This window comes from Lissotriton helveticus, chromosome 2_1 (assembly GCF_964261635.1).
Source record: "Lissotriton helveticus chromosome 2_1, aLisHel1.1, whole genome shotgun sequence".
Lineage (NCBI taxonomy): Eukaryota > Metazoa > Chordata > Amphibia > Caudata > Salamandridae > Lissotriton > Lissotriton helveticus.
In genome coordinates, this window is record NC_136059.1 from 1,346,320,282 (window position 1) to 1,346,342,200 (window position 21,919).

At 41.6% G+C, this 21,919-nt stretch overlaps 1 protein-coding gene across 3 annotated transcripts in view; it reads left to right on the forward strand.

Moving 5' to 3' along the window:
- Positions 1-21,919, forward strand: part of MAPK10 (mitogen-activated protein kinase 10) — a 561,938-nt gene that overhangs the window by 136,403 nt on the left and 403,616 nt on the right. The gene's annotated exons all lie outside the window — the stretch shown is intronic.

Consider the following 21,919-nt stretch of genomic DNA (forward strand, 5'->3'; position numbering starts at 1 on the left):
AGATGAAAAATAGGTTGAGTCTCAAAATGAGTCCAAATAAGGGTCAAAGAGTGAGAACGTCTCTGCCTAACTAGCCAGGAAGACTTATTTATATAAAATCACACAATATTGTATCAAAGCTTTGAAACTGTTAACAGTCTTCCTCCACTAAAAACCGCTCATCTGATGGTGTTGTCAACTTCCAATGCTTCTTCACTTGATTCCAATGGTAAACATTCATGTCGGTGTATAGTAAAACATAGTGGAGAAGTGTGGCTCAATGGTTAGAGCAGCAGACCCTGATGCAGAGGTCTAGCCCGGGACCAGGGTTCAATTCCCCACCTCGGCAGGTTTTGGGCTAAAAAATTCCACGGACCTAATAATTCTCACCTCGGTGCCTATTCCAATCATGGAGTCCCACTCTGCAACTCTGGGCAATAGCTTGCTTAATCTCCACAACGGCCCCCACAACGCTAAGGATGCCTGGCCTCCACCTTGGGGGTGCCCAGGAGTGGACACCTCACAGGGAAAGCCAGGATGGGTTCCACAGCGGTATTCGTTCAAGCGCCTTGAGACCCTTGCGGGTGAATAGTGCGCTATACAAGTATCAATTTACATTTACAATGTATTGTGTGTTTGCAACATGGTGGAAGGTTCTCATGAGAACCTTCTTAACTAAGCAAAAAAAAAAATCTATGTCCAACGTGAATACAAAAGCAAGTTGAATATACTGGTACAAAGCTAGCAGTAATGTTCTGGTAAGGCATACATAAAATATCTAAACCATTATTAATTCTAACAATGACAGCATAGTGTATTGTTCATTTTACATAAGCTAATGTGGCGTGATGGGGTTAACAAAACATAAGCTTGATTTCAGCACAATCTGAAGCAAAATGCTGATGCTAAGCAAAATGCTCTAAGTAATTGTTTTCTAAGATAAGGACAAAAGTTGAAAATGGAAAGGCTTTTGGTCCTACTGAAAGGGGCACATTTAAAAATGATAACCTAGTACAAAAAAGTTCTTAATATTATTTTATATATAGTCAAGAAGTGCACATGTTTTCCTATGTGTGATTAATTTATTAATTATTTGCAACTTTAATAATGCATTAAAAAATCTTAATATGAAGCAAGCACATTTTTCTCAATGTGTCATTTTTTATGTCAAAAACATTTCTGCAGCAGTTTAAACGCATTCTAAGGTGTACCATGGTTTGCAAATCAAAGTTTGATTTTAAAAGTATTTCCCACAGTACGTATAACCCTCTGATGCCTCAGATGTGAGATTCGACCTTTCAAATTTCTTTCTGTAGCCTATAAATGCTCGTTGGATTAACTGCTTATCATGTTTTCCAAGTAATCAATGTCTAATTTAATTGAGGCCTTTCCCATGCATTTTTAATAACCTAAGGAAAACATTTTGAAGAAGATGCTTGCTTCATAGGGAGGCCTGATTAGTTCTCCTGGTTCCTTTTTTTTCCTACTACCATCAACCTGATGTGAAGCCAGCCTTAAAGCATTCTGTGAGCATTTTCTATACGTGTGGTAGTATCTTCTCTTACATCACCTGGTTCAATTGCTTTAATTGAACTGCAGAAAATCCACCATTCGTTGCATACCAGCCACCTCCACAATAAATGTAACCAAACAGGGTAATGGCCGAATGCATCTATTTGTCTAAATGTCCATCCCTTTAGAGTACCAGCGTTGGCTACTTGTCGGTATATGAGGCTTCCTTCTCTGTTACATCTTTTCCTATACGTTATGAGTGCTAAGATACTTTCTGTGAATGCCGCGCTATAAAAATACATGAAATACCTAAACATCCCTAAAACTTTAGTCACAGGTCTCTTTGTCCACAGTTATTCATCGGAGGCAGTGCCCAACCTGTAGAATGAAATGATGCCGAATTCCTGAATCCAGACAAATGACATCACATTGACGGTACATGGTTTTCAGAAATTACACTTTGACCTTTCCGTTTACTATTTTGCCTGAACTCATAAGGGCGTTAGTGCCTTTCATTAAAATCTTAATTTTGTACCGCTGAGCTCTGAGGGCTCCTGTCCCTGGGGGCTCTATAAACGGCCGAATTAATCATTCTTACAGACCAGTGACCAAGCAAACGGAAAACTCTGTCCCTATAGCGTATAAGGTTTTGCAATACTGTGCAGAACCGCACAGGAGGACCTCGTTGGCAGCAGGTGCCTCGCACGAGGACGAGAGCTGAAAAACTGCGTCACCCCGGAGGGTTATTAAAGGCAGAGGCTTGAAAGCCTGCCCAGGCCCAGCTGGGTGCCTGAGACCGGATGGCAAACATAAAATCTCCAAAGCTTTTGTCTTTCCGATTTTTTGTAATCACTCCACTTTTTATGGGCAGGATATAAGAGGATATGGTTGAACAGGGAATTGTGCGGACGCCCTACGTCATTCAAAGCGAGTTGCTCCTGGGAAATCACTGACCTGCAAAGCCCCCCCCCCCCCCCAAGAAGCCACCTGGCCTGTTTTATACCGGCATGACCGGTATGTTAATGTCCTTGCCAAGACAAAAAATCTCCTAAAGCTGGTATTTTTTCCCCTTATCAATACATACGTTACACTAATGTAGGATGACAACACATTAAAATGTGTCTAGACCTGCCTTATCGACCGCTGACTGATAATTAAAGCAAACAAAGACAGAAAGGCCGTGTTAAAAATGAATACAGACAATGAATTACATATCAAGTTCTGCTTAAGAATCGTGTCTGGGCCTTTGCAGAATTTTAAGAGGTAAACAGATGGCGGGAATTTTTGTCTGAGAAATATGGCAACCCTAGTTGCAATAATCCCTAGAAATCATTTTAGAAAACGCCCAAAATTGTGAAATATTTGCCAGTGTTGCCTTCCATACTATGATGGGTCTGTGAAGGGTGAGCAGATGGCTCGCTGTCTCCACACCACTTTTCAAGGCCTGGCCTGAGTCTTTATGGCTGCAGTGTGAGACAATACAAAATGAGATCGAACTTCGGACAAACCAATGTTTCGTTAAAGGAAATCCAGGACTGGAGAATTGGTGTCCCAGTGAAATGAAGTCATACAGTCACCAAAGTATGTGTGTGCAGACAAATAAAAGGCCACCCTTTCACACAGGCGGACAAGGAAAAGTGGATTGTGCAAGGAAATGGCGCTGTGGTAAATTTTGCATCTCTTCGCTGTGTCATTTAAAAAATGCAGGGATGCACGGTATTTACATATACAAGCGCACCCCTGTGTTTTCCCTTGCACTGGCACTAAAAGTAGCTGCCTAGCGCCAACACAGATTCCCTTGCGCCATATTGCAAGGGTGCCTGCGTTGCTGGGAGGAATGTTTATGTGGAGGAATGTGTCCATTCCTACACATAAATAATCAGTAATGGCGATATTCGCTAATTCTATGTGTGCTGTACTCTGCAGCATAAATACTTCTATGTGTGCTGCACTCTGCAGCACACATAAAAGTAGCACATTGCCATTATTTGATTATTGTTTTTGTTAAGGAAGGTGTGCATTAATGGCGTTTTGCTCTTTCTGTGGGTGTTGCAGCATGCAGCACACATAGAGAATGCAAAAACTAGGAGAAATTGTAGTATTTCTCCTTGTTTCCAATCTAACGCCTGCTTTGCATGGCGTTAGTTTTTGGTACTGATTCAGATTTACACATCCTTGTAAATCTGGAGCATCGTCATAAAGCAGTGGGTGTTGTGGTGGAACACTCACAGAAACATCCTTTGCGTGCCCCTTTCATGCAGATACCTGTGTGAAAGGGTACCATATTTACAAAGCAGCGGTAAGCCATGCAAAGTGGCTTGACACTGCTTTGTAAATATGGTGCAGGGCATTGCGCCTTTGGAACATCAAAAAAAGTGACGTTCCAGTGGTGCAATCCCCTTGTACATATGCCCCCAAATGTACTGCTTTTTGCCGCTCAGATAACAAACAACAGATGGGCTCATTACGAACATTCGAGCTACCGTATGGGACACCTCGAGCGGCCTGGCAGAGTGTCCCACTATTAGGCTTCAGCCCTATACGAGCAGTAAAGAGATGCCTGTACGCGGTTAGTATTTGTCTACTGCACAGCTGGGAGGAAGGGACTGCTTCACATGAGGAGTCCTGCAAAATGCAGCTTGGCCACTACCAAGGCTGCCCGCAAGAGCACGCCTGACACTGACAAAGTCAAGAAGCCTCACCGCTACCGTCCGGATACCGTGGCTCTCCGCGAGATCCGCCGTTACCAGCACAAGGCTGTATTTGGACATGATAAGACTGCATGTGGGCAACTGAACTTAAAGAGCCTGAATGCTTAAATGAAATCCTTGCTCGGTGGAAACAAAACTTGTCCCAACAATGCAGCACCTACAAACTGTTCTTGAATTACATGTTGCATGCTGCCGGGGTGACCAGAATCGATATAGACCTAGAACTACTGATTATAGATGTTAGTTGGACCCAGGCACCATGCGAGTTATTCTCAATGGGGAATACAATAAGGAACAGGTTTTATGGTGTCAAAAATGACATGATTCCTATTTCAGGTTAAATAATAGATCACTTTCCACAACTTTGTGCCACCTGCCTTAAGCAGGAGGTGAACGGAAGCAGCGGGCCCCTGTGAGGGTGCAGCAGGAGTGGTATTTCTGCACTATGAAATATTAATTGGTGGTTCCACATTCAGATATTCCAGGCAGGATCAGGAACACCGGGGCACTTGTGATCAGGTAGAGTGGAATCATTCTTGGAAATAGCTCTACTCTGACCAGTAGTTGGGGCCACGGGGGGATTGATAGGTGCCAGAGACTGAAAATCATTGGACGTGTGAGGGATTAATGGGGTATTCATCATTTTGAATGGTTGTATGCGCTAATTATTGTCATAGCCAAGGTTTTAAGGTTTAAAATTTTTTTTTTTTGAAACCCAAGTTAATTTAATTCAAGATTTTAGCTTACATCACTGTTTTATGTACAGTTGTCAGTCCACCTTAATGCACTGCATTGTAAAGTATAGGAGTGCAACCAAACAGTGTTCGTTTGCATCCTAATTAGTCGGTCGGGACCGCCGACCGGCTGTCGGTCGGTCCCTTGACCGAAACGACGTCGGGTGGAGTTTCCTTTGCTTGACATCGTAATTAGGTCCTAAGTCTATTAACGTAGGTAGGTTAAAAACTGGGTTGGTCTTGCCATAATTCCAACTTGTAACTTACAAATCACACCGGTACAACTTTACCTCGCTGGGCAACCTGCCTGCCATTAAGTGCATTTCTTCATAACTCTTTTCATGCAGACTTGACCATATTGCAGGGTTTGTTTTGGTTTTTGTGTTGTGAATAGTTGTGTGTCAGCGTGTTGGGCAGAGTATTTCACTAGAGTGAGGATTTTGTTGGGTAGAGCTCTGCTCTGGTGTACCAATAGTGTAATGAGAGCACCAACGTCCTACATTGTGTATGCCTGTGCTCGTTTTCTCACAAAGTTGTAAATGACGTGACCTTAGTTAGTTTTTGGCTGAGAAAACCGAAGAGCCTTTGTTGTGCCTAGTTTGTTCCATGTTCTTGAAGAAACGGTTCTTCAGCACCTGGTTTTTCACATAAAGGGCCAGATGTAGGTAATCCCCGATTACCGATTCTTAACCGCATGCGTGCGGGCGGAATTCCGCCCGTACGCTGAGTTTTTTTAAATCGCACTTAACGTGACGAGCTGGGCTCGTCATGAGCGTGCGAGGAGGCTACCTCATGACGAGCCCAGCTCGTCATGAGCGTGGAAGGGGTTAAATACCGAATCATACCAAATCGGTATTTAAGAACTGGCAATCGGGATGTAGGTATATTTACCGAATTAATTACCGAATTGGTATGATTCAGTAATTAATGAATCGGTATTTACCGAGCCTGTAACTGCCATTCTTTCCTATGGGCCTTGAGGCCCATAGGAATCAATGTCAATTACCGAATCGGTAAATACCGATTCGGTAATTGGGGGAAATATTGAAGGGTGGCAGGGTGTCACTTTGACACCCTGTTGCACCCCTCAATTGTGCATGGGTGCACATGTTGCTGACATACATGCCCTTAGGGCATGTATGTCTGCAACATGGCACTGTTTAAAAAGCAAAAAAAATGCTTTTTAAACAGTTTTCTTAATTTACCACCAACTAGTAGTTGGTGGTAAATTAAGAATTCTTAAACCCTTGTAGCACTGAAAACAGTGCTACCTACATCTGAAATTACAGAATCTGTAATTTTACCAATTCGGTATTTTACCGAATTGGTAAAATTACAGATTCGATAAAATTACAGATTCTGTAACTTTACATGCCCCTACATACCAATGTCCAAATACCGGTCGGAAACGGCCAAAAATCGTTATTTTCGGCCGTTTCCGACCGGTATTTGGACACCTACATCTGGCCCAAAGTGCGCAGAACTTTTGGCATGGGGCAGGATGCACTTCGTGGCAATACGTCTGTTTTTTTTGGCATTTTGTTACACTGTGGCTCATTTTACACACTTACACACATAAAATATTCCATTGATTACCATTCAGGAATGTGACAAGGGACAATCACTGAAGAGAAGCAAAGGTGGGTCATTCAGCTGCTCCTTTACTATATATATATATATATATAGTTTATGCCATGCAGTTCTTTCGAGTACATTAATTAGAACACAAACTCACTGCACAAACATATAGTGTCAACTAGTGAACAGCGAGCGTATGGTTGATGATCGGGACTCCACTCACTTCTCTTGCGGCACTAATGTGTGATTTGACCTTTGAACTGGAGTTATACATTTCTCAATAGGCGTTTATCGTTACACTTGCTCCTGATAACTTGTTTTATTGGGCCACATTTATTTTCACTGGCATGGCATATATGTATTATTGCCATGTCAGTTGCCCAATATGACGTTATTTAGAGTAAAAAAAAAGAATAGATGCGCATTCAGTCTTAGATCACTACTTGAAGAGGTCAGTTTCTATCCGTTCCACACAACAGCGGAAGTGACATGACAAAACACACTTTACTGCGTTTCATGTTGCAAGTGGCAATTACTTTAGACAGGACCATAACACTGCTAATAGTGAGGAGACCTCTTCAGTATGCTTTCGTCTCAGTGCGCACAATAAACCCCTTGCATTCTGGTTTTGGTTAAATACCTTTTTAAACATATGCATTTGAAAAAACGCAGTTTGAACATAAGCCATATATGGGCATGGTCAGAGTGCAGTGTGCTTGTTATAACCATTGTTGGCTGTGGATGCACTGCAATGAAATAAAATATTTATAATCTTCATAAAAACTGCGTGGACGTCCATCAATCCTGTCATCTCTATGTTGAAATTGCATGGCATTTTAGCCAGAAATTGTAATCTTAACATTGCCTCTCCAAATGTGTGTTAAAAATTGTTGAAAGAGGGATGGCCCCTTCCCACACTTAGTAGCATATTACACTCTGCGCTTCTGCATATGAACAATTTTCCAAGCCAGTGAGAATTAACGTGCCCCCATAATTTACCGATAAAGGCACTTTCAAACATTTATTTCCAGTGCAGTGAAATGAACAGGAAAGAAACGCAATTTATTGCCTCCCAGATTGCAATGTACAATGATTTACACAAAGAAACCCTGCTAATATTCATGAGGCCTCTGGAGGATTTTAGCTTGCTTCACAAATGTAGCCCTTTCCATCCTGATTTCAGTTTAAAACCGTTAATACCATTTTTTTTAAACACATGGGGAAAATGTTCGACCATTATGACCCGTTGAAGGCTTCACTTCTTATGAGCCATGGACACTCACCACCTTTAATTATAGTAATAAATATCAAATTGTACTCTTCGAATGTGCAATTTTGCTATATATGTATGAGTCATTTTTTTTTTTAAATGACCAAAGTAAAACGTGTCCCTGTGCACAACTTGCTGCTAGCCGCTTCTTTTTTCTGCTGTGCTGAAAGGCGTATTTAAATCTGATTATGCTTTATCATGCTACAAAAAGTGATAGCAATAATCCAAAGACAGTGGACAAGGAAAGCAAATGTACAACCAATTAAATCCTATAATATTATCATGCACCGGCATTCGTCATTACACCACGCCTATATTGAAGGAACTTCGACTATGGTATTCGAGAATGGTACCTAATGCTATCAGCCTAATGATTCTAGTGGGCACAGCAGAGGAATACATCACATTTTAATAGCACACTTAGCGCCTTACCAGATAATGTAATTCATTATTGATTTAACAGTGAACTGGGCGGGTTTTAATGGCAAAGAGTGGAAGAGGGGAGCACTGGTGTAGATGGTGGAGTAGGGAAGCCACAGCTGGACCTTGACCAGCTCTAGTAATTTGCCTGTTTTATTGCCTTTTCAACTCAGATTCCTGTTTGCATTTTTAATTAACTCTATTTTCTGTACAGTAGCTGCTCCCTCAGCATAAATCTGCATTTAGCGCTGAGCACAACCCATAGCAATAATCTCTTGGCAGAGGGCGAGATACCAATGTGTTCTAATTATTGTGCATTAAACAACACCACCAATGCAACTGGGACCGGTGAGAGACATCAGTTAATAACACCAGGAAGTTAATCATTATATGTATTCTAGGTCCACAAATGTTTCTCATCTTCATTTATTTTTCATTTATTTTCCATAGGTTATTGATGCATTAGATTTTATGTGATTGCTTTCTCTTGCAGGGCCAATGTGTCCCACAAAACAAACAAAAACACTTATTGCCCTTCATCTGTCAATATCCTATTCCCTGCCCACTCCCTAAGCACTGGTAATGTTATATATGTATATACATTCACTGAAAAACATTAAGGCTAAAGTGATTTTATAGTTAGGCCTTGTAATAATCTCAAAATATACAATCATTATTTTCAAACCAAAAAAATACAGACATTAATCAATTATACTTTACTCCTACCATGCACTGCTTATGACATAACATATTACATCCCTCATGACATATTAAATGACCTAATTGATGACAATACTGATGACATCAAACAAAAAAAGGACAAGGAGTTGGGAACCAGCTATGAATCTATTGTTGCTTCATATATAACAATTTCTCCCACTCATTGCCTGACCTGTCAGCATAACGGGTGCCTCCACGCATGGAAGTGGGTCCCTTGACAACAATTGGGAATACTCACACCAAATTGGGGAGTCTTTTTAAGTGCATTTATTTTAGAGGTGAAAAGTCCATTTATTTTAGTGGTGAAAAAAGTGTGTATGTGGGGGGGGGGGAATGAGTACTTACTGATAACCTTGATGTGGCCTCACTCTATGCCAACATCAATCCCAGTGACGGAATTCATGCTGTGGAACATTTTCTAAAAAGCAGACCACTCAAGCTGTAGAAGCATACAATGATGCTGTTATCTATGGTTAGGCGGTGTATTTAAAATAAGTACTTTTTTTCAACAATCACATTGTCATGCAGTTAGGTGGTTCGGTAATAGGCACCTGCTTTGCTCCCAGCTATGCTTGCTTGCATATGGGCTGGTGGAAGGAGCAGGTGCTCATCAACGACCGCGGTGCTACGTAGGGTGAACAAGTCATTTGTTGGTTGCACTTTATAGATTACTTATTTGTGATATGGAGGGGGGGTCGCCACAAACTGCTCAAAAATTCATAGAGGAAATAAACCACAATCTTAATTTACACTTCACAGACCTCATTAATGCAACACAAATTGAGTTCCCTGATTTACAGGTGTTTGTATGTAATGACAGGCTAGAAACCAGGCTGTTTAGGAAGAAGACCTCACAGAATTCCAACCTACACACATGTAGCTTTCACCCACATCATTTAAAGTTCAGCATCCCTTATGGGGAGATGCTGAGATTAAGAAGGAATTGTACTTGTATTGATGATTGTAATATTGGCAAGGATATGATAGTGGGCAGATTTGTGCAGCATGGTTACACAAGGGAATCCCTGGCCATAACAGCAGCGTGAGTAGTGCTAAAGAGTAGAGAACCTCTGCTCTTGCCTAGCAGGCAGCACAAAAAAGTAAAATCAACAATCAGATTGATATCAATTTACAGTAGGAAAGAGAGACAATTAAGGGGCATTCGAGGAAGTACTGGCATTTAGTTCAGGAGTTCTTATTCTAGGCCAACCCTTCCCAGATCCCTTGCCATCATATTCTGGAGAGTGTACTCCATGAGGGACGCCCTGGTAAGACACAGTCTAAAAGTTAGGAAGCAAGATTATTGGTTACAGCAGGGCAAAGGCTTCCAAAAAGGCCACAAGTGAAAGGCATGTGCCCCTGGGGTCAACACCATTAAATAGACCACACCGTTCACCAGAAAACATTTCAAGATAAGGGGCTCATTCAATTGCAGTATGGAGTTTGTCGTATATGTACTGTCATGTGATTGTGGGCTGCTGTATGTGGGCAGCGCGATCTTGCAGGTCCACAAGCGAATCCTGCAGCACTGAAGGGCAGCAAAGAACAATGATTGGTTATACCCAGTGACCAGATATGTAAATTAATATCACAGGAAAGATACTGGGTGTTTAACATCCTTTGTGATTGATGCGGTCCCAAGGCATCCCAGGGGTGGCAACCGTGAGAGATTGTTAAGCAAGCTGGAAGTAGGTACAATGTCAATTTAGACACCACGTCACTGAACAGTTAAAATACCGAAGAGGAGCTATTTTAATTTTTATAAATACCACTTACACTGCTGAAATCGTAGATTAAGTTATTTTTAATAGTGCCTATGTTAAATTTCAATACCATTGAGGAAAGCATGGTCTAATGAAATACTTAGATATTATTATTGATGAGGCATGGTTTCAAATAAAGTATGTTTGTGGGTAGCACATTCAGTTTGATTATTATGTGTGAGCCAAAAATGCAATTGTCAAAAATCCAGTTATACATTGAACTGTACAGCAATGATTATTAGGTATAATGAATGAATTCATGAGTTCCAACATGATAATGGATTATATCTGCCCACTTGGGCTCAATTTTGACAATTTCTGGCCATCACAGAATTGATGTGTTTGGTTAAAAGAAATACCAATGGGATCTGTATAGATACATGACTGCAGTAGTGATCCTGAATTGCAAACAAATTGGGTAATAGTGCTTTGACAAGAATTGAATTTAAAACGATGTAATGGCTGGCACCATTTTATTTGGGTGTTAGGCCCAGCATCTAATGATGATTTTAAGTAAAATATTGATTCATGCCATGTATGCATTTAGGGCCTGATTACGATAGAGGTGGGACCGCCACCGTCAGGCCATAGGTGGCGGTCCCACCGCCATCCAGCCCATTGGATAGGACCACCGCATTAGGATGCAGGCAGTTGGAGCCAGGCTGTCGGGGGGAAAGACCGCCATGTCCGACTTGATCAAGGATCCTATCAGTGCAGCGGTCAGACTCCTATTCCCTACAATGGGGCAGTGCCTGCTCAGGCACCGCCGTAGGGTTTAGGATGTCCCTTTCGGAAAGTGACTTTGGGGGCCCATGGCAGGGCCCCCTCCCCCGGCCCTACACTATGGGATCTGGGGGGCACCCATGGTGCCCCCCTAAACATCCCTGTATCATGTGTCAGGCACTGAATGAAGCCTACCACATAGTGCAGGGATATTTCACATGTGTATATTTTGTATTGCAGCATGTGCTGCAGCCCGCAGCACACGACGCAATGCAAAATATACACATTGCAACCGATGTGAAGGCGGTCACATCGTAATGCAAATAGCCGGACAGCCGACTTCTAGTCGGGCGATCCTGCTTCTAACCGGCATTGTAATCAGGCCCTTAGTTCGGATTTTTATTTTATATTTTGCTTTCATTGTTCATTTAATGGTATTATTGATATTTGGATAACACGATTGTAGTTTGCAAACTATGTGTTCTGAGAGGGAAATATAAAAAAAAGAAACACTAAGTAGGTCGGTCTTTCCTCACAGTGTATTGTCACGTGGGTGTCATGAAAGAGCAAATAAGATGGTGCTGCGAGTATATGAACAAGGTCATTTGTTTGACCGAAACATGTTAAGGACTTTGCAGAATTGCAATAATAAAGAATTGTGGAGAAAAGCTGGTGTCTGTGCCTTTTTCTATTTGGATTCTTGGAGTGACGGGCAGGGGAAAAATAGTCAACTATATAGAAGAAACAGCTGAACATAAATATACTAAATATGGCAGATCTCCAAGCAGAAAGCATGCTTTTTGTGATTTGCTCTAAATCTATTAAGACTTTTTCGAGAAATAAAGGTTAAGAAAATAGCCATATCTAGCACCTTAGAACTCCCATGGGACTCTTGTGAGACACCTGTGGAACAAAATGGCAAAATAAAGCAATCTGATTGGCTGGGCATGCGGGGCTATGACCAGTCCTGCAGCATGAGTGCAGTGATTGGCTAGCCGCAACATGAAGAGAAATGTTGTGGCTGCCCGTACAGAGTCCTAAAAAATAATTTTTAAAACTATGTAAGGGGGCAAGGTAGGGATACCCTGACACCGTAGCCCGTATAGGGGGTTGGGCCCCACAGCAACCCTCTCTGGGGACACCATCTAAGAAAAAGTAACAGGGGGTTATTATGGTCAGGCAGGACATCGGCGGGAGCCAGTGCAGCACCTATGTACTCCAGCAGGAGTTCCAAAGGGCCAAAATAAGAAAATGTAAAAAGTTAGCATGGAAAAGGAATCTGTGGGGCACCGTTGGTGTTGGCTGCCCCCAGGGACTGGGCACTGCGGCCAGCCCCCATCGTGCATGGCCTTAGGCTATGCTTGCCAATGGTTTAGCTGCAGACGTATCATAATAAGATACTCCTTTACGTTACAAAATCATAGAAATTGACTGAAAACTAAAAGTTAAAGAGGAACTATACGTAAGTCTTCTAATAATAAAAAAATACTGTTTTAAAACCAAAATAAATTGAAGTTCTCCAGTTATACCTAACTGATTCAAGTTTACCTTGCACTGCAATTATGCACCTTTTATGTTCTCATATATTACATCACTGATGACTTCTGAAATCTCCGGTGGTGCAAGTTATATTTAGGTCAGTTATGTATAACTGCGGAATTTAAACAGTAGTTTGTTTGTTATTAAAAGACCTACGTATAGCTCTACTTTAACCTTTGTTTTTACAGTGAATAGATAGATAGATGGATAGATAGATAGATAGATAGATAGATAGATAGATAGATAGACAGACAGACAGACAGACAGACAGACAGACAGACAGACAGACAGACAGACAGACAGACAGATAGATAGATAGATAGATAGATAGATAGATAGATAGATAGATAGATAGATAGATAGATAGATAGATAGATAGATAGATAGATAGATAGATAGATAGATAGATAGATAGATAGATAGATAGATAGATAGATAGATCTCTCGCACAGCTTCAACATCCTCTGCGCCCTACCTTACCCCTTGGGGCCTAGTCTGAGAAAAAATACATTTTAATATCCCTGTATGTTCCAATAATTTTCATGTCATTGTGAATAATTTGCTTTTTAATTATAAATACATCAGTTGAAAATTAATGGTGTTCAAGGGTGATACATTGATTTCAGTACAACCAGGTGCAATGGATTGTTTTATTTTCATATGCAAATTATCTCTGAAAATGAATTACCTGAAAGCATGTCAAAAGTTGAAAGAATATAAGAGGGTATACCACGTGGGTTGTAGTTTTCATATTAACACTGGCACCAAAGCCTGGCTACAGGTACAAAGAGCGATGATTATGTGATGTGTGATGCAGATTTATTGAACGTTTTTATGGAAGTGACGTAGAAGAGGAAGAACATTCCAGAAATGTGTTAGATACTGGAAACTGGAATATCTAAGAGTTTTAGTACCTGAAGTCCTCTGGGGCTTGGATCGAGAGTGTCGCCGTAGAAGCCCTATGGAAGGGAATGGAAAACCTTGTGAATCCTTATTAGACACAACCTTCTCATATAAGGACCAAACATAAAAATGAAAGGAAACAAAGCAAAATAAGCAAAAGGCATCAAAAAGCATTGCCAGATGGCTGACAGTTCTTACTATGCTTCTCCAAGAAGCTATTAAAGAAATTCAATTAGGAAACACATTTAGTAAATGGGTTCTGTCAATTGGTTTCATTATATCTTAAAATTCAAGTTGAATGTTGGGAAGAAGGATGCATCTCAGTGGAATGGTTTAAGGCCTAATGGAGCATGGAACAGTTAAACTAGAATCATTCAGTTTATGAAGGAACTGGTAGAGCTTCCATTGGAAGATTAACCAATTCTCTACCCTTTTAAATTTCTACAGTAGGGCAGGTTGTATTCCTCAACAAATTGAATGATTTTCTCCTATTCCGCTACGTCAACTCTATATAAGCTCATTAGCCTGCGTCTCACATCTTCAGCCGACTAACGGAATCACATCTAATTGATTTTGTTGCACAGTATACTTTTTAAGAGTATACATGGAGTCACCCTATTCTTATAACTCTCTGTATGAAGATTATAATCTGTGGACAAGCTATGCAGAAGCAACAGCCACCCTGATCAGTAGCACCATAGAGGAGGTAAGGGTAAGCAAACTACAAGTAATAGAAAGTGTGTCCTTCAGAGAAGGTGCGTGGAATGGCAATGGCTCAAGGACACATGCTAGAGTATGATGTACATGTTCTCATGTCCTCTTTGTTTCCTGTTATCTTCCCTAACCATACTGTTCTCCTACTTTTAGGGCGGGAGGTGACCACGACCTTTCAATTTTACTAAAGTTAATATACTTACAGGGGCTTTCAGCCAGCCCTCTTCATCCATTGGCCTGTTGTTGTGTCATTTACATTTTTGTTCTGCCTACTACAGCATACAGCATGGGGCAATTGGTCAGCTCACGTTAGCTATTGGCTAACTCCACTGACAGTGGGCATTCTGCTCTGTCACCAAGAGCACATCCACACAATTTAGTTTTATTCAATACCATAGACTACATAGTGGCAAAGTTTGCTTTGTGAGGCCAAAGAAATAGCTTTCCTTTGAGACAATATTTAGGTTTTATATTGGTGAGTGCCAGGCAGCTTCTCAAAAATAAAGTTTCCATAAACCATGATAAAACATAACTAGCATTGACAAAGCCAAAGGCTGACATCCACACAAGACTAGTTCACTTTTCCAATGCTTTTTATTGTGGCAACAGTTTAAGGTACAGTGCCAAACCAGACTGATGGTAATCGGGCTGCAGTTACCTAGTAGTATTAAGCCTTACCTTCAGTAGAACTGGCCAGGACACTTCTATACAGCAATCTGAATGTGCCATACAGCACATGGAGAAACAAAAGTGTGACTTGCTGTCCTTACAGTGTGAGGTATCTGTGCTGCTCTTTCTGCTTATTGTACATTATCCCTACATCCTCTCATTTCTCTGCCCTGAGGAGTTTTTTGGTTGCGAAATGAGCTGCCTTCTGCTTAGAACCGCTTGCCTCCTCTTATTGCCACCTGCTAGGAGGCATATCTGCCCGTGTGCAAGCATCGGACAAAACAAAGTTCCACCGTGGAGCTGGACAGTTTCCAGAAGCACTTTTATTCACAAAAGAAATATGCACACATCATCCTCTCACACCATCACCAAACTTAGGAGATCAGGCATGTCACACCATACTGGCACATACCATGCACAGCAAGTTATGTGTATGTGAATATAGCCATGCCTACACCTCACAGGGATGCCTGTGTGTTACTGCTCTCCCTGCTGAATATCAGACATGTCCACATTTACCACAGATGAATACAAACAGTGAGCTGGTAATCCCCCATCCCATTTGCATTTTTATCTTTACAACTTTATTTTGGGTTTTATTGGGTAATGGGGGCTACACATACTTATGCATCACATTTCCATTTGTTTTACAGAGCTTTGTTTACAGATAAACTAATCATAATCCATCAACAACAACCACCTCGTAAGGTATCAAACTAGCTCCCGTCCGTTCTGCCCCGGAAATACCACCCGCCTGTACAACAAAAGTATCCTTGTTCAGCTGTTCTTTCAGTTTTCCGATACAGTGACGCTTCTCCGGTTGTTAGTCTCTGAGGAGGACATCTTGCAAATGCCCGAGACAAGCCAAGCTCAGAACATTGTCATTTGGATTCACCCTATTCTTTGTTCCCGTGTCACGTAAATGACAAACAGACGCCATGTTTTTTTCACATTTTGGACCCCAAGGAGTGCTGATAGTTTCACCTCGGCACATACCAACCACACCTTCCCCCACCATGTGTTAAGTGTAGGTGCTTGCTGCTGTTTCCATAGTTGGGCAATGCTTTAACGTGCGACTAGGAGAAGATGGGAGAAGACTTTCCCCCGTGGGTGTAGTCTTGGGGTAGAGTCAGTGCTCCCTGGATCACCCAAGAGATAAGGAGCGGGTTGCAAGGCAGATCAATGTTCTTTATAGCCCATTCTGAAATGAGACCGTCGCCCCAGAAAGTTTCGACTCTCTGGCATGACCACCAGACATGCAAAAGAGTTCCCCATTCTCTGCAGCCTTTGCAGCATAGCTCAGTACTGCCAAACATCTTGAGTTGAAGTACCATGGTGAGGTACCATTTTGTTAAAATGTTATAGGTGTTTTCTTCTTGGCTTATGCAAACTGAGATCCTTGCAGCCCTTGACCATATAGCCCTCCATGTCTCTTCAGAGATTTTGGTCTCTAATGACCTCTCCCATTGTAATCCATATGCATGTTTCTTGAGGGGTGTAAGGGCCAAGGTATGGCGACAAAGACAGGATATGTCTTTTCGTCGAACCACATTAATGTATAGTATTTCTATTGGTGGTGTCTTTCGCAGTAGTGTTTCTTTAGCGGGAACCTCCTCCCACCCAGTGCAGGGCCTGTGTGATTCTGAATGTGTAATGTCGGGTTAGGGCAAGTCGTTCAGTGAGTCTGTCTCTCGTCCTTGGGTCGTCCTCGTTAGTAAAGTCTATCAGGTGCAGGGAATGGTCCTGTTTCCAAGCTGAAAAACCAGAATCAGACACAACTGGGGGGAAATCTGGCTTGTTGATCAGAGAAGTGAGCAGGCATGGGTAAAGAGGGAAAGTCCCTCTTTGGCGTAATGTTTGCCAGGGTGTTAGTAATTTTACTTTGATGGGCAGGAGGGAGGGTCTTTGTGCCTAGCTCTTTCTTGGTTGCCATAGGAGGTCCTTTAGTGGGATGGTTAAAAACAATTGCTCGACTTGTACCCACGGTTTATTCTCGAAGTCATGATTACAGTCCAAGGAGGCTGTTTCTGTGGCTATTTCTGGTAAGCCAAGGCCCGGATAGTATGGAAGAGGGTTGCCCCAGCCACCCTTGGGGACTTGCCCACCAACATGAAGTGTAGCATTTTATTTTATTGTGGAGAGCTGAGATTTTGGGGTTGTAAGTGGGAGTGTTTGCATTACATATCATAGTTGAGGCATGAAGTTCATCTTGAGGCTATACAGGAACCCCACCCATGAGATGTCTAGTCTAGCCCTCCTATTCATGTCTTTAAATAGAGCTGTAATCAATGTGGGAATGTTATGGTCATAGAGTGTTTTAGTAGATGCTGGTAACTTAAACCCCAAATTTTTAATGGATGTGTCTGCCCAAGTAAACCCTTCCTTTTGAATTGGTTCTCTGAGCTGGTTAAGTGGGGCCACTGCCCCAATCCCCTCGGATTTGGAGAAGTTGTTTTTGATACCCAACAAACAGATGAAGTGGTCTACTTCTGCTTGTAGTGCAGGTATCGTGCTCTCCTGATCTGTCACAAAGCATAGTATGTTGTCTGCGAATAAAGCTAGTTTCTATTCCTTGTCACCCACCTTTGTACCGTGTATAGCTGGGCTGGACTAGACCTGTGCCACTAGGGGTTCCATGCGAATATAAAGGGGTACAAGGGACACCCCTGCTTTGATCCTCATGTGAGTAGGATGTACACTATGTAGTCCCTATTGATTTTAAGCCGAGTGATTAGTTCCTGGAAATTCGCCACTATGAATGTTTTCATCTTGGGGCCAATGTGGATTCTATTCCATAGCTTAGACGGGTACGGTCAGTTCACCCTGTCGAAGCCTTCTCAGCATCTAGCGAGAGAAGGGCCATTGTGTGGTGCCGTCTCTTGGCAACCACCATGAGCGCCTCTACCAACCTTGTATTATTGTTCACTTGACTGATTTATATGAAGCCTGATTGTTTGAGGGGTGACTAGGCAAGACCAGATGTGTTGAATTCTAGTTACTAGAATGGATGTAAATATTTTCACATCGCAATCAGTCAGTATAACAAGCACTTTTGGTTGGTCAGTAGGAAGATGAGATGGGAGCTCAACATAGTATCGGTTACTTTCCCAGATATTCGGAATAGGTAAATACCTTTGCAAGAGACTTGACAAGCAGGGAAGTATATGCCTTGTAAAAGAAGGCAGGAAAACCATCTGGGATACGGATTTCCATACCAGTAGTCTACCAGTTGCCTCTCAAACTTCGTCATGTGAGATTTCTTCTTCTAAGAAGCGCATTTCGACCTCTAAGTGTGGGGACGAGAAATCACAAACAGATTCATCTTGTTCTTTCACATTGAGATCCTGGGCCAGCTATACGTTTGAGAAGTATTGTTGGAAGACAATGCGAATCTCAGCCGTTTAATATGTTATCGTGCCATCTTATATTTCTATGGTTTTGATATAGTTTTGTGTGGCCGCTACCCTAAGTTTGTGGGCCAAGAGCCCATTGGCCAAGTTGCCCCTTTCATAATAGGTTTGGTTAGCATAAAGCAGTTTCCTAGCTGCCTCTCACATTTGTATTTGATCCATTTCCCATCTCAGTTTACGTAAGTCATGTAAGGTTCTATTCATGCCCCTTACTTTATGTTGACCTTCCACTTGGGAGATTCTTCACTCTAAGTCGGCCATACCATGCCTGGCCAGGCATTCAAATGTCGCCGTGTGAGAGATAAGTTCCCCCAGGAAGACTGCTTTTGCTGCATCCCAAAGAGTGGGGGAGAATACTTCCCCATTATCGTTTTCAGCAAAGTAGTGTTCTATAGTGTCCTTGATGCGTTCTCTCAACAATGGATCTCTCAGTGCTATCTCATTTATTACCCAGGATTTCGGGCATGGCTTCTGTGAGGGTGTGATGTCTACTAGTAGCCAGAACAGTGCTTAGCTGGCAAGGATTGGGCATCTATAGTGGAATCCATTACTCTTGCCAGTAGGTTCCAGGAGATCAAGAAATAGTCAAGTGAAGCGTATGTCCTAGGGACATTGGAATAAAATGTGTTGTCTTTTTCGCCTGGGTGAAGAGAACATTAGGCATCTTCCATATCTATGTCCCTTATCCCTTGTGTCAGTAAGCCTGGCGTCGGGACTCACCGTGTCTGGGGTGGGAACAGTCTACCTTGGGATTCAGTGTGGTGTTGAAATCTCTACCTATTTTGATGTTGCCTTTCGCGAAGTGGGATAGTCTATGGAATACATTCCAATAAAAGTTGTCTTTATCCTCATTAGGGCCATAAATGAAGATAATTGTAATCTGGATGTTTCCTATGGCACTCTGAATCCCTACTTCCCCAGCCCTCCTGATCTGTATATGAGATTGGGTAAAGAGGTCTCTATTTATGAGTATAGTTACGCCCCATGCCTTACACATGTATTAGGAGCGGAACTGCACTGGATGCATAGAATTGTAAGTGTTAAATGCTGGCTTTGGAAAGATGGATTTCCTATAAGCGTGCGCATCTACCTGAATTTGTCTAAACCGGAGTGTTACGGCATGGTGCTTGATTAGGGAGTTCAAGTCCTGTATATTGAGCGACAAAACCTTTAAGGATGGCATGGTATGCTGTTTGGTTGTCTGGCATCTTAAAGTGGACGTTGACAATATGATCTGCAATGATTTTGTTACCATTTGTGATGCACTCTGTGTGTGTTGACTGGAACCAGGGTTAACCGGGAGTTCTCGGGGAACACACAAACAACTGATAAGGGCAGTTATAATGAGGGTTAAAACCAAATATAGAATCGGTATCTGGTACCCCATTATGGAAATTTTAAATTCATAGGGGTTGTGAAATAAGAAAGCAAGTAGTAGCAAGGGCAGGCTCCTAGGTTGAATATAAGAGCCCCTACCTTTATAAATCAGTTCTCCTATGGACGTTCAGTCCTGTGTAGCAAGATTAATTCATGCTCCTTGGAGTGTTTGCCTTGGAATGATTGACTCTCATTTGGAAGTCTTTCTTTTCTTTTAATAACTTTATTCAGAAGCATAAGAGACATCCATAAAAGCATTTGCGCAAAACATACATAAGTATTCAGTTCATACTGTTAGGTGAAGATATAAGCAGAGATACATTATCCACACAGGCTAAAATTATTAAACACATAACGACCAATTTCCATTCAGAGTTAAAAATGTATAAAAAAAGTATTACAGTTATTAAAGTGCAATAGTGTAATGATGCAATATGTTAGATGTTATGTACCACGTTCTCTTAGTCACATAGATCATATAACTAAGACACATGGGGTATAAATGCCTTTTGCCACCTTCTAGACTATATCTGATGTCATTTTCTTCCTTGCATAAAGAACGGCCCATAAAAAATATGACATTCCACAACAAATCTCCAACTTAGGCAATGATTTCAGAAATAGACATGCAGGGCGGTACTGTGTAAAACCTAATGGTCTAATCATCGGTAAAACACATTGCTTCCTAAATTGACAATAAAATTGACAGAACAGAACCACATGCATGGTATTCCGGGACATTGTTACGTCGCATGTGCAGTATGTCAATTTTATTGACCAACCGTTCATATTTGGGACACTGGTTAATTGATTAAATATATCCAATCTTAAACAAGTCAAAATAAGCCTGTGCTGTGAATTTAACACAGTTCTAAGGTAAGGTTGCATATTAAAAGTAGTTAAGATCAAGTGATTTTGTAAAACGCTGGGTTTAGGGGTTTCAATCATCAATCTAAGACTTTCCAAATGTGTCATTCCTTCCTTTTTTAGAGCGTTTCAGGATTCTCAAAATATTCAGGGTGGCCCATGTCACAAAACAATTGCTATATATAAGCCAAACACTGGATACTTAAGTATGATCTTGATTTGAGACAGTCCCCAATTATCACTTGATAAAGACCTGTAGGTTCTGATATCCACATTTTTTACCACAGTAAGATTGGCTGTAACTTGATTAAATACTGTAAGGAACAGAGCACCCAATTCGGCGTGGCATACATACACTGATGTACTTTTGGGGGTTGGTAAAAGATATCTGAAAAATTCATTTTCTATCAGTTTCATATCTGCACATTTCTTATATCCCCATACGCCCACCCCATAATATGCTATACTAAGGCATTTAGCTAAATCAATCGTTATCATTATCTCAGGTGGGTTGGAGCCCAATCGCCTTGTGATGCTTTTGGGGGCCATACAAGCCTTGCTGAAGTGTATCTTCCTATTATCAATGGCCTTATTCCAATGACCTTCTCTATCAAATAAAATCCCCAGGTGTCATTTACTTTTATAGCTCTACATGTCATGCTGTTCTACCTGCACTTCATAATAAAGAATTTTCTTTGGTTGACTTGGAGACCGAATTCCTTTATGTAAATCAACAAAATTAGTAAGCAAGGACTGTTGGGCTAGAGGAGTGTGAGCCATGAGAACAGCAGCGTCGACGTAGAGGAGGGCGGGAGGGGGCACATTCCTATTTGTGAGAGATCTTTTGAGATTGCCACAAATTTCTTATCCACACCATTTATTTATAATGAGAACCGGAAAGGTGCCAAGACCCACCCCTGTCTCACCCCTCTCTCCACACCGAATGTTTCAGTGCATTCTCCTCTAGCCCCATATCTGACCCTGGCTCTACAACCCGAATATAAGTCCCTCAAAAAGCGAATAATTGGTA